General features: G+C 43.9%; 1 long non-coding RNA gene across 1 annotated transcript; it reads left to right on the top strand.

The window, feature by feature from the left end:
- The first annotated feature begins 6099 nt into the window (after positions 1-6099).
- Positions 6100-10111, top strand: LOC134729955 (uncharacterized). Its single transcript, XR_010111533.1, has 2 exons — positions 6100-6217; positions 7893-10111. It is a non-coding gene; the product is annotated as an uncharacterized LOC134729955 (long non-coding RNA).
- Positions 10112-17438: the final 7327 nt, after the last annotated feature.

Below are 17438 nucleotides of genomic sequence, written 5' to 3'. Positions count from 1 at the left end.
AGTACTGGCTATAATTTCCATTTACCTATATTTGTTGAGACTTGTTTTAGGGCCTGTTATATGGTCTATCTTAACGTTCCATGTGCTGGTGAATAGAATGTATATTCTACAGTTGTTGGGTATCTGTCAATATCTGTTAAGTCCATTTGTTCTAGGATATAGCTTAAGTCCATTGTTTCTTTGTTGACTTTCTGTCTTGATAAGCTGTCTAGTGCTGTCAGTGGAGAATTGAAGTAATCCCACTATTATTGTGTTGCTGTCTATCTCATGTTTTAGATCTAGTAGTCATTGTTTTATAACTTTTGGAGCTCCAGCGTATATATAGGGATTGTTATGTTTTATATATATATTAGGATTGTTATATTTTCCTGTTGGACTAGTCCTTTTATCATTGTATAATATCCCTATTTGTCTTTTTAAATTGCTGTTGCTTTGAATTTTGTTTTGTCTGATATAAGACTAGCTACTTCTGCTTGCTTTTGATGTAAATTTGCATGGAATATCTTTTTCCATCCCTTTACCTTAAGTTTATGTGAGTCCTTATGTGTTAGGTGAGTCTCTTGAAGACAGCAGATACTTGGTTGGTGAATTCTTCTCCATTCTGCCATTCTGTATCTTTTAAATGGAGCATTTAGGCCATTTACATTCAATGTTAGTATTAAGATCCAAGATACTATTCTATTCATTGTGCTATTTGTTGCCTGAAATAACTTGGTTTTTTTTCATCATGTTGTTGTTTTATAAGTACTGTGAGATTTATGCTTTCAGGGGACCCTATTTTGGTGTATTTCAAGGATTTGTTTCAAGATTTAGAGCTCCTTTTAGCAGTTTTTATAGTGCTGGCTTGGTAGTGGTGAATTCTCTCAGCGTTTGTTTGTCTGAAAAAGATTGTATCTTTCCTTCATTTAGGAAGCTAAGTTTCACTGTATACAAAATTCTTGCCTGATAATTGTTTTGTTTAGGAGGCTAAACATAGAACCCCAATCCCTTATAGCTTGTAGGGTTTCTGCTCAGAAATCTGCTGTTAATCTGATAGGGTTTCCTTTATAGGTTCCTGATGTTTTTGTCTCACAGCTCTTAAGATTCTTTCCTTAGTCTTGACTTTAGATAACCTGATGAGTGTGTGCCTAGGCAATGATCTTTTTGCAATGAATTTCCCAGGTGTTCTTTGAGCTTCTTGTATTTGGATGTCTAGATCTCTAGCAAGACCAGGGAAGTTTTTCTCAATTATTACCTCAAATATGTTTTCCAAGCTTTTAGATTTCTTGTCTTCCTTGGGAACACCAATTATTCATAGGCTTGGTCATTTTACATAATCCCAAATTTCTTAGAAGTTTTGTTCATTTTTTAAAATTCTCTTTTCTTGGTCTTTGATGAACTGGGTTAATTCGAAAGGCTTGTCTTTGCGCTCTGATATTCTTTTCCTTCTTGTTTGAGTCTATTGCTGAGACTTTCCAGTGCATTTCCAATTCTCTAAATGTGTCCTTGATTTCCAGAAGTTGTAATTTTTATTTATGCTATCTATTTCACTGGAGAGTTTCCCCTTCATATACTGTATCATTTAAAAAAAATTTTTTTTAAGTTGGACCTCATCTTTCTCTGATGCCTGCTTGGTTGGCTTAATAGTTGACTGTCTGAATTCTTTTTCTGGCAATTCACAGATTTTGTCTTGGTTTGGATCCATTGCTGGTGAGCTGGTGTGAAAGTAGTGAAAGTACAGCTACACCATAGACAAAGTAGGGTGTCCCTGAAAGTAAGAGGAAGAAAGTGTCCACCCTAGGTGCAATGATCATATATATGGGGAGATGTGCTCTGTCTGCTACAAGGGTTTGTGATGTAGGATTAATTTTTTAATTACTATATTTTGCAAGAAAGGATATTATTATTATTATTATTATTATTATTATTTTCAAGATAGAGTTTCACTCTTATTGCCCAGGCTAGAGTGCAATGGTATGATCTTGACTCACTGCAACCTCCGCCTCCTGGGTTCAAGAGATTCTCGGCCTCAGCCTCCTGAGTAGCTGGGATTACAGGTGCACACCACCACATCTGGCTAATTTTTGTATTCTTAGTAGAGACAGGGTTTCGCCATGTTGGCCAGTCTGGTCTCAAACTCCTGACCTCAGGTGATCCATCCACCTTGGCCTCCCAACATGCTGGGATTACGGGTGTGAGAAAGCCACCATGCCCAGCCTTTTAAGGGAAGGTTTTTTTTTTGGTTTTTTGTTTGTTTGTTTGTTTGTTTTTGAGACAGAGTCTCGCTGTGTTGCCCAGGCTGGAGTGCAGTGGTGTGATCTTGGCTCACTGCAACCTCTGCCTCCCGGGTTCAAGGATTCTTCTGCCTCAGCCTCCCAAGTAGCAGGACTACAGGTGCGCACCACCATACCCAGCTCATTTTTTTTTTTTTTTTTGTATTTTTAGTAGAGACAGGGTTTCACTATATTGGCCAGGCTGGTCTCGAACTCCTGACCTCGTGATTCACCTGCCTTGGCCTTCCGAAGTGCTGGGATTACAGGTGTGAGCCACTGCACCCGCAAAGGGAAGGTTTTATGGCCTGCTTCAGGGGAGAATCATGGGAGAAGGTCAGAGAGACCATCTTGCTTCTGCTGTTTTCTCAAATGGCAAGCTGCCATATTTTATGATAGTGTTTCATGAATCCTATCTCAGCCAACGAAGAATAGATAATCTAATTTTCCCCAAGAGTCTGAAAATGTTAAACTTTACCTGAGTCTGCTCTCCTGGAAAACAGTGACAATTTAAAATCCCCACACCCTTTAGTGTTCTAGGAAATGACTTCCTGCAAAGAGCCATCCTTCCCCATATGACTTAGATGAGACTCACAGATAGCCCCACCCGCTTGTTTGTCTAGACACAGACCCTCCAGATGATTTGCTTTACAAGTGATTAACTGAACTGTTTGTACCCATGACCAATTTGGACAGCATACCTGCTAATTTAACTTGACCAAGCTTTAGTTAAGCTCCTCTCCCTCCCCTAGGTCCTTAAGTTTTGACCTATCTTCGGCCTGAGCCAGTAATGAGATGTAGAACAACCCCTCCTTATTATAAGAACATGTGATGGTTAATTTTAGGTGTCAACTTGACTGGGTTAAGGAATACCCAGATAACTGGTAAAGCACTATTTTGGATGTATGTCTGTGAGAGTGTTCTTGGAAGAGATTGGCATTTGAATCTGTGTTCTGAGTAAGGAAAATGTGCCCTCACACAACATGGGTGGGCACCATCCAAAGGGCTGAGAGCCCAGGTAGAACAAAAAGAGAGAGGTGAATTCACTCTCTCTCTCCTGGAGCTGGGACACCCATCTTCTCCTGGACCTGTGAGACAGGAGTAGCACTGGGCAGTCACAGGAGTATGGAAAAACCTGAACAACAGCTAAAATAAGAACTAGGCAAAGAAACCACAGGATAACAGAAAACTCAAAATAAGGGAGAGAAAATGGCCAAAACCCTGGTCAGGCTGACATGTCCATGACTCTTCTTGGCAAACCCAAATAAGGGAGAAAGGGGGTGGTAATGGGGGGAATAGGGGGCTGGGAGGAGTCTCTGAAATCCCTTTCTTTTCCAAAATACTGAATGATTATTCCACCCCATAATTAAAGAAACACCCATAAAATTAGAAACTCATTGTGTGTGACTCATTCTCATGAGCACACTCACACTTCTCTCTTAAGTGTGTACTTTTGTTTTGCAATAAAAGCTTCTTGCCTTTCACTTCATTCTGACTTTTCCTTGAATTCTTACTTGCAATGGTGTCATGAAGCTGGAAACCAGCTGGAGCTAGGGTCTCACTGGCATCTGGAGACCCTACTAAGCCCTCCAGCAACACTAGGACATTAGAACTCCAGGTTTTTCAACCTTCAGACTCTGGGACTTGCACCAGTGGCCCTCTCAGTTCTCAGGCCTTCAGACTTGGACTGAGCTATGCTACTTGTTTCCCTGGTTCTCCAGCTCACAAATGGCATATCATGGGATTTCTCAGCCTCTATAATCATGTGAGTCAATTTCCTTAATAAATTCCTCTTATATAGCTACACATCCTATTGGCTCTGGTTCTCTGAAGAACTCTGGCTTATGTGCTCACTAGTAATCAGCTGACTTCAAGGAAAGACATTTCCTGATTAACTATCCAATTATGACACTGGCTCATTCATTCCCTTACACCAGTCTGCTCTAACCTAATTTATTCCTACCTATCAGACATACACACGAGTGTGTCATGTCAATTTACCATTGCTATGGCAACACCCAGGAGTTACCGCACCTTTCCACGGCAATGACCCAATGACCCAAAAGTACTACTCCTTCCCTAGAAAGTTCTGCATAAAATTCTTTTCTGCCTGACCTTCGAGATTGTGAAAGTTGTCAAAATCAAAATGGAGTCACTTGTGTCAAGCCCTAACAACAAAAAAAAGAAATAAATAAAACCAGAAGGTTAAGAAGGGAGGGTCCTCATGCACATATGCCTATGTTATGAAATATTACAAGAACTTTCTATGCATAGGTGCCCATAACAAGAACTTCTGACAAGGGCTTTCTAAGCTGCAGCTTGCTACGTGAGTAAAAGGAAGCTACCTGGATGCACAAGAACACTTGCTTGACACACTCTCTCTGTTAATAAACTGGCATCAACCCCTCTGATAAGTCTTGTAACCAATATTCTCTTTGTTTCAAAACAAATTATGTATGCTTCCTTTTTGCCTTTAAAAACTTTTCCTTGCTTCAACTGATGTAATGCAGGTCTCAATTAATTGAATAACTGTCTTTGTTTTTTGCTTCTGTAATACGTTTTTCCCTGCACAGATTTTCTCCTGCCCCACGAAATGCTTAAAAGGTAACTTAACATTTTGTTCAGGGCTCAGCCTTTGGTTGTTAATCCGACTGGGCCAGTGCACCTAAATAATAAATATCCTTCTCAACCCCATCGGTCTCTCTAGTTTTTTATCAATCCCGCTACGCAACCTCTTTGGATATGCCAATGGTCTGCATAGCCCCCATATACTGGATTTGTGAATCCCCTGTGCACTCCTGAGTAAACACCTTATCTTTAGAGAGTCTGTCTGTTATTTGGGTTGACAAGATGTTTGTGGATCTTATGGTCTAAGCATTCTCTCTATTGCAATAGTCCTCCTCTCCCTATTGTAGTAGTACCTTTCTCCCATTTGCAATTGTCCTTTTGAATAAAGCCTGTCTTATCTATGTCTGAGTTTGTTTTTTATTTGACAACTCAAGTAGCTTCACGGTGATGCAAGGCAGGCAAGCCCCAAAGTGGAGCTTAGCCCACAAGGGTTCCTGGCTTTGCCCAGGAAAGACTTCAAGGACAAGCCAGAGGTAGAAGAAAAAACCCCTTCAAAGAGGCGGTGTTACAGCTCTGTAACCGCTCCTGCAAAGGAGGGCTACCCTGTAGGCAGACAGTAGCAGCTCAGGGCAGTTTTGCAGTCATATTTATACCCATTTTTAATCGCATGCAGATTAAGGGGCGACTTATGCAGAACTTTCTAGGGAAGGAGTAGTACTTTTGGGTCACTGCCATGGAAAGGTGCAGTAACTCCGGGGTGTTGCCATGGCAATGGTAAATTGACATGGCACACTGGTGGGTGTGTCTGACTGAAAGCTGCTTCCACCTGGCTCTGTCTTAGTTAGTCCTCAATTTGGTCGAGTGTCTGACCCGGCCTCTGGAGTCAAGTCCTGCTTGCTACCTCAGCAGTTCCATCCCAATCCTACTGCAACGGGTTGGAGAGCATTGACTAGAGAGAATTTTCTAACTTGAATCTTCTAACCTGAATCGTATCTTCTATAAGCACCTCTCAAAAATAAAGGAGCTGTAGAGAGACACTTTCACATTGTAAAAGAAGTAAAAGTTAAACATGTCAATATCTAAGACTTTAATTTTTTCCCCAACATTCTCTGAGGCCTTTGTGTAGATAGTAGATTGTTCTCCCACCCCTAAACACATCGCAGATTTTTAATTGGAATGGATAGGTCAGATGTAGGAGACCCAGGTAAGGAGGCGTCGAGGTCAAAAGACCTCCGAGATTCCTAGAGCGGTCGGCGAGGGGCCTGCAAGTCGCCCCGGCCGCACTTCCGGGACGGCCCATCTTCCCTGGGTACTGAAGCTCGCGAGAGGATCCTGGGGGCAGGCGCGTCGCGGTGGCAGTGTTTCTTGGGTGTGCGGGGCCAGGCGCCCCGCAGCCTCTGGTGAGCGAAAGAGACCGGGGCCGAGCGGGCGCAGGCTTGCCGGGGCTGCGGGCTGCGCTGGCGGCGGGGCTGGGTGGCGGTAGTGGCGGGAGTGACTAGCGGGAATCCCCGCGGCCCCGGCGCTTGGGCTTACTGTGCACTTGATGTAAGGGGAAAGTCGCTCGTCAACTGCTTGAAGGGCAGTTTTGCGGTCATATTTATACTCATTTTTAATCGCATGCAGATTAAGGGGCGGCTTATGCAGAACTTTCTAGGGAAGGAGTAGTACTTTTGGGTCATTGGGTCACTGCCATGGAAAGGTGCAGTAACTCCGGGGTGTTGCCATGGCAATGGTAAATTGACGTGGGCACACTGGTGGGTGTGTCTGAAGGGCTTGTTGTTAGGGTGAACTGGGGACTAGAAATGGGATGCGGGCGGGAGGAAAGTAGTGTAGGTGCAGGTGGCAGTCATAAGTGTCCCATAAGTCTGAATGTCTGAATGTCTGAACTGTGTAGATTTAAGGAGCATTAAAGAGGCAAAATAATAGCAAGTGCTTGTGTAATGCTTAGCGTGGGCCAGGCACTGTTCTAGATGCTTGTTTCATTTAATCCTGACAGCAACCTTATGAGGTAGGTACTATTATTCCTATTAAGAAAAAATGAGAGGGGTTAATCTGCCTAAGGGCAAACAGCCCCTAAGTGGCAGAGCCAGCATGGAAATTCAGGCCCTGAGGCTTTTTTCAGGCTGTGTTACCAGCTCTTCCTCTCAAAGACGACTTTGAAGAGTAAGGGAGAGAGAGAAGGCAAGGACTCTCTCAGGTTTCTGGCTTGTGACAGGATGGACGATGGTATTGTTAACTGAGATGAGAACATAAGAGGAACAGTGGGACGTTTTAGGAGAAAGATGATCAGCTCAGCTTTGAACATGGTCAGTGATGTCACGTTCCAGAAGACATTGGCTGATGTCTTTGGGGCTAAAGAAAAAGCTGATGAGATGTGAAATTTGGAAATCATAACTAACAGGTGATAGTTACGACCAAAAGAGTGAATGGCAGAACTTAGGGCAGAGACCACAAACTAGATGCTCATGGGCCAGATCAGATTCACTGATGTGCTTTGTTTGTCCTGAACAGTAGTTTTGAAAAACTGAATTAGTCACCAGCTTTTCATCATTAGATGCTATGTGAAAATCTAGATTTGTGGTGTTTCTTGGAAGTCTGGAAGATTTGGCAACACTTGGCTGACATTCTTGTAAGGCATTAGGCTAGAGTGAACAGCAGGCGCCCCCTTAGAGGGGCATGCACGCTCCCGTTCGTCTTCCTCCTCCCTGTTGTTTAATATAGTCCCACTGTTTTCATTCCTTTATATTTCCTGCCTGGTCCCCAAGGCATGGGTCTTTAACCTCTGACTTAGATCTAGAGTGAGAGGAAGAAATTGGTTAAGATAGAGTCCCAGGGACACTGTCATTCAAGAATATAGGAGTCAATAAAGCAGTTCGAGGGAATATAGTGGTTTATATACTACATAAGAATCAAATAGGGAGAACTGAAAAGCAACTCTTAGATTTGACGATTAGGAAAGAAAGCACTGGCATCTTCAGATTGTTTCTATAGAGTGGTTGGGACTACAGACTGTGTGCAGTGGGTTGAGGAGTGCCTGAAAGATGAAGCACTTAAGATTTTTTTTTTTCTTCTAAGGTTTGAATGAGAAGAGAAGACATGTGGCCTGAGCTTGAGAGAAACAAGTGGTAAAAGAGGGTTGTTTTTAGAGTGCGTGAGGTTTGAGTATGTTTATAGGCAACCAGGAAGGACTCAGGAGACAGCAAGAGGTTGGTGGTACAGGGCAGAGAGGAAGGGATAATTAGTGGAGTTTTCTGAAGAATCTGGAAGAATGGGATCCAGGGCTCCAGTGGGAGACATGGCTGTGAACAAGGGAGACACCCGCTCCTTTGAGAGGTGTGTTCTTGTTCAAGACCTCTTCAGTATCTTCATTCTCCTTCACAGGTTGATCTCCACATACTACAGAAGTCACATGCCATGAGAGACCTCTCATCACTTGGGAGGGAACATAAGAATAACATTTCTTTTTTTTGAGACAGAGTCTCGCTCTGTCACCCAGGCTGGAGTGCAGTGGCGCGATCTCGGCTCACTGCAAGCTCCGCCTCCTGGGTTCACACCATTCTCCTGCCTCAGCCTCCCAAGTAGCTGGGATTACAGGCGCCCGCCCCCATGCCCGGCTAATTTTTTGTATTTTTAGTAGAGACGGGGTTTCACCGTTTAGCCAGGATGGTCTCGATCTCCTGACCTCGTGATCTGCCCGCTTTGACCTCCCAAAGTGCTGAGATTACAGGCGTGAGCCACTGCACCTGGCCAACAATAACATTTCTAACCAAATAGACACTGAACATAGAAAAAGCCACTGCTGGTAGGAACTTGAAAAGCAAAAGTGGGAGAACTGATGAGACAACTTCCTATTTTTTTCTCGTGCTTTTTCTAAAATTTGCCTAAATATTCAGAAATTTTAGAGCCAGTATGATTTCCTCCCCTAAATGTTCTGGGTTTTTCCCTCAGCCCTCCTCATTGCCCTCATCTCTGGTGGTAGTGACAGTGCCAGCTTCCCACAGTCACCTGTCCCTTGGCTCCTTATACCCAGTGGGAGTAGGAACCAAAACAAGCTCCATCAGTGGAGATGAAGAAAAGAAAATCCCTGTCTGCTGTACTCTGGGGCTTCCTGCCTGTCAGGCCCAGTGCATATCATTAAAGAAGATATGCAAAGGGTTCTGTCTTCCTAGAGTCAGATTTTTTTGTTTTTAGAATTTTTAGTAGTCGTAGAAAAAACGAGGGCTAGAAGAGACGTGAGCCACCATCTTGTCCAGCAATGATGCTTTTGGGACCCACTGGCAGGACTGTCAGGCAGCTAAGCAGGTAGATCAGGGGCCTGCTTACGTGTTCACCAGAGCAGCTCTGGATTTTATATCCTAGAATTTATGAAAGATTGCCAGATTGATTAAAAAGAAAAGAGGTCTTCTGCTAAGCAAGGTTTTGGCAGACATCCCAGCAGTTTCGGCCTCAGACTCTCTTCTTAGAACTTGGGAGTCAAGGCCTGGCCTTGGATAGCTGGGCCAATTATGCTGGGGGCCCCCAGCTGGCCATTTCTCTTTGTCAACAGTGGTTTCTGATGTCTTCCTCCTTAGTTGACCACCCCTTGCCTGTCCAGGAGCCACAGAAGTTCAGGAAGTGTCCCAGGGCAGGCCCTCACCAGAGTGAGGGTAATGTTTACAATCATCACAATAACGGAAACCTTTTTCCTAGTGGCAGGACCAGGGACAGTAAAGGAGAAGAAGGACTACAGGGATGCCTGGAGCTAGGTGAAGACCCAGGCCAGGGTAACAGGGGGTGGGAGTTACCTCCAGACAGGCCTGTTGTCAATAGGCCAGGGAACACTTGACTTGCAGGAGGTGAACAACAGAATGTTCAGACACCAGAGAGAACATCCCTATGTGAATTCTAGACTTTTTAAATAAAGTGTGAAGGTTTTAGTGTGGCATTCCAGGCCCTACCTGATTTGACTGATTTCCCTTTCCAGCTTTGTTTCCCACTACACTCCAAATGACACTGACAGACTTCTCCCAACAATCTCTGCTTTTCCATTATTGTGCCTTTGCCCATCTTGTTTTCTTCACCTGAAAGAAAACCTCCATGCCCAACCTCCAAGCTTTCTACCCTTTCAAATCCTAGCTCCTTTCAAGACCCAGCTCAAATGCCACCTCCCAGGAAGTCTTAGTCAATTGCTGTCATGCCCTCTTGAGCTATAAGTTTTCTTTTCCTCACCAGCCTTCTCTTAACTCAATTCGACTTGTACTTTAATTATCTCTTTACATAACCGTCACCCCACTGGACTTTTAGTTCCTGGGAGACAGGCAAGTCTTGGCTAGCTAATACTTTGTTAATTTGGATGAAAACGAGAGAGATGTCTTGACCTCCTTCCCATCCTCACCATTCCCTGGGGAAAGAGGACAGGGACTCCTTTCCCTGTAATGAAGTTTAGTCTCCAATTTTTCTCTTCCTCTTCCTTTATTTCACAGTCCTCCACAGCTTGAGATAGGGCTGCTCTTGGAATTTTTTTCCTCAAACCTCATTCTCCCTGCGGATTTTTTTGAGGCTTGTTGGCTGATGTGGCCCCTACTAACATTGAGGCAAGGAGCAGACATGGGCAAAGGGGTGGGGTGCCAGGATGCCTTAGGGTCTTGCTAAGTGGGACAGTCGCATGATGGAGATTTGAGGGTGTTATTATGAAGATCCCCAGGAAGGAGGAGACCTGGGGTCTGGGCCCAGCTCTGCTCCCTGCCTGCCTGCCATGGAATGTGGGCAGGTTGCCTCACTGCACCACATCCAGTGGCTAATCTGAAATGAAGGGAGAACATCAACCCTCCTCTTTGTCCCAGGCTCTTAAACATGGGAGTTGAAGGTGATATGGTACCCACTTCTTGTCTTCTGACCCAGAGGAAGTAGCATCTCTCCTCTGGGGGTTAGCTTAGTTCCCATAGGACACCCTTAGAGAACCTGGGTCAGGGCGGCTGGGCGCGGTGGCTCATGCCTGTAATCCCAGCACTCTGGGAGGCCAAGGCGGGCGGACCACGAGGTCAGGAGATCGAGACCATCCTGGCTAACACGGTGAAACCCCATCTCTACTAAAAAATACAAAAAATTAGCCGGCGTGGTGGCAGGCACCTGTAGTCCCAGCTACTCGGGAGGCTGAGGCAGGAGAATGGCGTGAACCTAGGAGGCAGAGCTTGCAGTGAGCCGAGATTGCACCACTGCACTCCAGCCTGGGTGACAGAGTGAGACTCCGTCTCAAAAAAAAAAAAAAAGAGAACCTGGGTCAGGGCTGCTGGAGAGAAGTCAGAGGCAACAGCCACAGAATTGAGCCTGGAATTTCTATCTCTATCTGGTGGCAGCAGCTCCTTACCGAGGCCCCATTTGGCACCTGCTCTGAAACTGGAACTGGAAGCTAGAATTTGGTGGGGATGACCTGAGTACAGCCCCTGTCACCCTTGCCATTCAGGGTTGCCTTCTCTGCAGAGGCAGTGGGGTCTCTGCTGGCTCTCAGTGCTGGGGAGGGTCTGCAGCTTCAGGGATTTTACAGCATGGAGAGCCCTGAGGGTCTTTACACTTCGGTATAAGATACTTTTCAGTCAGCTCTGGACACAGTTGCAAAGTACATCTTCACAGCCCTGAGAACTCAGGAGGATATACTATATTTGGGAGTCTCCCCAAATTCTGAGGCTTACCAAGCCTGAACAAATTGTTGAGTGGGTGAGTGGCTCTCTTCAACAGGTATAAGGTTGACCTCAGTGATGATGGCACAGAGAATTAGAGGTTATGAGAGTTTATTCCAAAACAGGAATGAGAAAAGAGTTTATTTTTATTTATTTTTTATTTTTCTTGTATCTTAGATTTCTTGAGACAAATCTTGCTCTATTGCCCAGGCTGGAATGCAGTGGTACAATCACAGCTCATTGCAGCCTTGAACTCCTAGGCTCAAGTGATCCTCCCACCTCAGCTTCCCAAGTAGCTGGGACCACAGGTGCACACCACCATGCCCGGTTAATTTTTATTATTTTTTGTAGAGACGGAGTCTTGCTGTGTTGCCCAGGCAGATCTTGAATTACTGGCTTCAAGTGATCCTCCTGCCTTGGCCTCCCAAAATGCTAGGATTACTGGCATGAGCCAAGAGAAGAGTTTTAAAGTAAAAATAGAGATTAGAGGAGGAGTGGAAAGGATGACAGGAGTTGAGGAAGAAAAAGGGAGAAAGGAGGAAGCAGAAGGGAACAGGGGAAGTGAGGGGAAGGAAATAATGCATAAGAAATGGGAAAAGGAAAAAGGGGAAGGAATGGGGGAAAAAAAGCCCAGAAGGCTCTTTCCAAGCTCACTTTCAGCAGAAATATGAAAACTTTCCCTCAGGTCTGTACATCTTGAGTTCCCCATAATACAGGACAGCCTCCTGAGCTCCACCTGGCTGTTTGAGAACCAAGCAGCACTCCCAAAGGTTGTGCAGCACTTTGAGGTGCAGCTTGGCTCAGAAACACAAGAAGATGGATAAGGAAAGGTGTGAGCAGTCCGTGGAATCAGGCCATTCTCTGTCCCAAATTGAGAGGTATTTATAACCCGCCAGAGCCTCACGCTGAGGAAAAGGAACATTTTCATCCTTTGCAGTGTCTGTGAATGCCAAACACTGCTGCCTCTCTCCTCTGCCCTTCCTGGCTGTCTGCTGACCTTTTGCAGTCACACTAGGAGTGTACATGTGCTATTGATATGTAAGCATCACAAATGTCTAGAGTATACATTAGTATCACTTAAAGATGTTTTGTCTCCACCATAGGAAACAGGTGATATTTCTGTTTTCTGTATCTCTTGTTAGAATATGAAACCAAATCAGATATCAAGGAGTTTGTTCCAAAGCAGGAAGTATCAGAAGAAACAGAGATACACTGAGCCACCTCCAGAGCACTCTGGAATAATGATTCCCAAGAATGCAAGATTGGAGCATTCAAAAATTGGGAAGACAGTTTGAATATTCATCAGAGAGATCCTTCCAGGGAGATACTGAGGACGAGGACTAGAAATATAAGGCCAGCAGAAATCAAGGATGTAAAAATCTCCCTAGAGAAGGAAAGCCAGAAAGGTAAAGAATTTGATAACTTCTTTAATCTAAGCTCAAAAAGTATTTCACATTCGAGAATTCACAGGGAGAAGAACAAGGGGCCAGTTTCAGAAGTCAAAATACAAGTCACAACTTACGAAAGGCTTCAGAGTGTAGCCCCTCCGGCAGCCAGGTTTAGAGAAGCCCTAGCGGGGAAGGGAAGTGCAAAGAGGCATCAGGGAAGCCAGGCAGGACCCAGAGCAAGGAGAAGGAAGAGAGTTTCCACAGGTGTTGCCTTCAGAGACAGGAGTGCCCTTGACAAGGAAAGAGGGCAACAAAACTACCCAGGAGAGAAACCCTTTATCTGTAAGGAGTGTGGAAAAGCCTTTGGTCAGAGTGCAAGCCTTATCGTGCACCAAAGAATTCACACAGGGGAGAAACCTTTCCTATGTAATGAATGCGGAAAAGGTTTCAGACAGAGATCACACCTCATACGACATCAGAGGATCCATACTGGTGAGAAACCCTATGAATGCCAGGAATGTGGGAAGACCTTCAGCCAGAGCTCAAATCTCATAGTTCATCAGGGCATCCACACTGGAGAGAAATCTTTTGAATGTGGTGAGTGTGGGACAGCCTTCAGCCGGAGTTCAGGCCTCACTGTCCATCAGAGGATCCACACGGGGGAGAAGCCATTTGAGTGTAATGAATGCGGCAAAGCTTTCAGTTGTAGTTCATACCTTATTGTGCATCAGAGAATTCACACAGGGGAGAAACCCTATCAGTGTAATGAGTGTGAAAGAGCCTTTGGCCAGAGCTCCCATCTTATTCTCCATCAGACAACTCATGCCCAGAAGAAACCTCAGCTGGCTACTTGGGTTAGGGCCCACTGTTAATGGGGCAGAGTTGAATGGTCATGTTATATGCTTGCCTTCAGCCAGGCCAGCATCTCATAAATACTAGGAAGTATGTGAGAGGTCATGGACTGTTCATTGCTGGAAATCTGGGTCCACAAACTCACTCTGCTTGTATGGTGTTTTATTCACTTGCCTTGTTTTTGTACGTGTGCCTCCAGTCAGATTTGGAGTTCCAAGAGGTAGATGCCAGGTCCTGTCTTCCACTTTGATTGACAGGAAACTGAGGAGCTCTTCATTTCTACAAAGTTGATTAAATTTTAATTCATTGAGAACTTCCTCTTATCAAGAAACTCTTAATCTGATAATCTTGCAAGATCTCACCTGCTTTGAAGATTTGTAATTTTTCCAATGTAACTCCAGCACATTAAAGCTTACTTACTTTTCATTGTTATTTCAAAGCTTTAATGTGCTAGAGTTGGGAAGCTTAGAAGGCCCACTGTGAGCAGTACTAAAATTTAGAATGTCACATCCTCATTCAAATGTAGGCTGCCTTTAGGAATGACCAAAACAGCGAAGGATACATAGGATGATAGAATCATGAATCAAAGGAACCCTACCAGACCAGAACTGCAGACCAAAGTTAATAAGATGAAGTATTAAACCCTGTCCATAGGGCTAAGGAGTCTGAGCCTCTCAGAACAGAAGTGTTCTGTCAGAAACACTGCAATCTTTGACCATTAGACATGCTAGAGGGGTGTCTTTAAAAATATCCTTCTCTCTCATCTTCAGTTGCTAGCTGCTCAGGGATGAGATCCTAGTCTTAGGGCCTGTTCTCTTCTCTCTAGACCATAGAGCTTGACTTTTCCTTACAAGGAAATAAAACAGATCATGTGTGTGTATAAAATTAAAAAGTAATATCCTAATCATCTGCCACTTACACAAAAAGAAATTTATTACCTTTAGACTAAAGGAAAAATATAATAGGAATGCAATATGTCTCAGTATGTGCAGTCATGTGCCACATAATTATGTTTTGGTCAACAACAGACCACATATTTGATGGTAGTCTCATAAGGTAATGGAGCTGAGAAATTCCTATGGCCTAGTGACTCTGCAGCTGTCATAATGTGGTAGCACAATGCATTACTCACATGTTTGTGGTGATGCTGGTGTAAAGCTGACCATGTTGCCAGTTATGTAAAAGGATAGCACATGCAGTTATGTACAGTGCATAATACTTGATAAATAAATGACTGTGTTACTGGTTTATGTATTTTACTGTGCTTTTCATTGTTATTTCAAAGTGTGCTCCTTCCACTTATTTTTTCAAAGTTTACTGTAAAACAGTATGCTGTGTTTGACCAGCAGCAGCCTCATCTATCTCATGTTTACCACATCTCTTGACTGCATCATTTCCTCTTGTGCTTGATTTAATCTCATGTTTTGTTCATCATGTCCCCTAAGCATTCAAAATCCATGGCTAATTTTGCCAGTAAGAGGCCATGCTGAGTAATTGACCTGGAAACAAAATTAAAAGTGATTAAGGACTGTGAAGGTGGAAAATCAGGGATGGTTATTGCTCACCAGTCAGGCATGTCCCGTTTTACCATAGCTGCCATCCTAAAGAACAAGAGCAAAGTGATAGAAGCTGTTAAAGGATCTGCTTCATTGAAGGCAATGAGACTAACAAAAATTTGAGAAGGGCCAATATCAGATATGGATAATATCTGATATTGACCTAGATTGAAGACCAGACACACAAGCATGTCCCTCAGCACCATGAGAATCACAGCTAAAGCAAAAAGCTTGTTTGTTACGTAGATAGAAAAGGCTGGACCTGACTATATTGTTGAATTTATTGCTAGCTCTGGGTGATTTAAATGATTCGAGAATTGTTATTCATTACACAATTGTGAAAGTGAGTGCTAAGTCTACAAGTGCTGATGTGAAGGCAGCTGAAGAATTTTTGGAAACTCTAGATAAGCTGATTGTGGGGGAAAATTACTTGCCAGAGCAAATCTTTAATATGGATCAAGGCTCCCTATTCTGGAAAAAGATGCCGGAAGGGACTGTCATCCATAAGGAGGCCAAGTCAGTGGCAGGTTTCACGGCTTTGAAGGACTGGATAACAATGTTTGGGGGCAATGTTGCTGGCCACAAATTAAAACCCTTTGTGATTTGACACAGTGAGAACCCCAGGGCCTTCAAGCATATCAATAAGCACACACTGCCGGTGTACTACACGAGCAATAACAAGTCATGGATGACCCAGCTTCTCTTCCAATATGCCCTCCTGAATTGCTGTGCCAGTGAAATGGAGAAGTACTGTTTGGAGAATAACATACCTTTCAAGATTTTGCTTGTTGTTGAGAATGCTCCTGTACATCCTTTTATTGGTGATCTTTGTTTTAATATCAAACTGGTGTTTCTCCCTCTAAACATCAACTCTTTGATCCAACCAGTGGATCAAGGAGTTAGAGCAGTTTTTAAGGCTCACTACCTAAAGCGGACGTTTCCCCAGGCTATTGCTACTATTATCTGAGGGAGACACTGAGAAGACACTAACGCAGTTCTGGGAGGATTACAGCATCTAAGACTGCATCAAGAACCTTGCTTAGGCTTAGGGTGATGTCACCAATGAGTGTATGAATGGCATCTGGAAGGAGACACTCGAGGTTTGTTCATGACTTCAGAGGATTTGCCACGGATGACCAGGTTGCAAAAATCCACAAGGCTGTGGTTGAGATGGCAAACAGCTTTAACCTGGGTGTGAATGAGGATGACATTGAGGAGCTCCTAGCGGTGGTTCCTGAGGAATTGACTAATGAGTTGTTGGAAATAGAACAGGGACACAGCTGAAGAAGAGGCAAGAGAAAACAAAACTGCAGAAAACCACCATCAAGAAAATTCGCAGTAGGGAGTTTAGCAGAAGCTTTTGCAGACCTCAAGAAACTCCTTAAAAAGTTTGGGCCGGGCGCGGTGGCTCACTCCTGTAATCCCAGCAGTTTGGGAGGCCATGGCAGGAAGATCACGAGATCAGGAGTTCAAGACCAGCCAGACCGACATGGTGAAACTCCATCTCTACTAAAAATACAAAAAAAAAAAAAAAAAAAAAAAAAAACCCTGGGTGTGGTGGCACGCACCTGTAATCCCAGCTACTAGGGAGGCTGAGGCAGAAGAATCACTTGAACCTGGGAGGCAGAGGTTGCAGTGAGCCGAGATCGTGCCACTGCACTCCAGCCTGGGCGACAGAGCAAGACTCATCTCATTAAAAAAAAAAAAAAAAAAAAAAAAATTTGAAAACATGGACCCCAACACCAAAAGGTTTTCATTAATAGAGAGGAATGTTCATGGTGCATTATTTGTTTACTGGCAAATCTATGATGAAAAAAGGAAATACCAAGCAAACCACCATGGACATATTTCTGAAAAGAGGGACACCTCCTTAAGAAGAGTCCCAGGCAGGTCCTTCATGGGTATTTCAGAAGAGGGCATTGCTATCATAGGAGATGACAGCTCTGTGCATGTTACTGCCCCTGAAGACCTTCCAGTGGGACAAGATGTGAAGGTGGAAGATGATGATATTGATGATTCTGACCCGTGTATGCCTAGGCTAATGTACTTGTGTCTTAGTTTTTAACAAAAAGTTGAATAAAAGAAAAATGCTTATAAAAATAAAATATTTTTATATAGCATTTATAGCATTACAGTGTGTTTGTGTTTTAATCTAAGTGTTATTACAAA

The sequence above is a fragment of the Pan paniscus genome, chromosome 2, assembly GCF_029289425.2.
Source record: "Pan paniscus chromosome 2, NHGRI_mPanPan1-v2.0_pri, whole genome shotgun sequence".
Taxonomy (NCBI): Eukaryota; Metazoa; Chordata; class Mammalia; order Primates; family Hominidae; genus Pan; species Pan paniscus.
The sequence above is the reverse complement of the archived record's forward strand: the minus strand, read 5'-3'. Positions and strand labels throughout refer to the sequence as shown.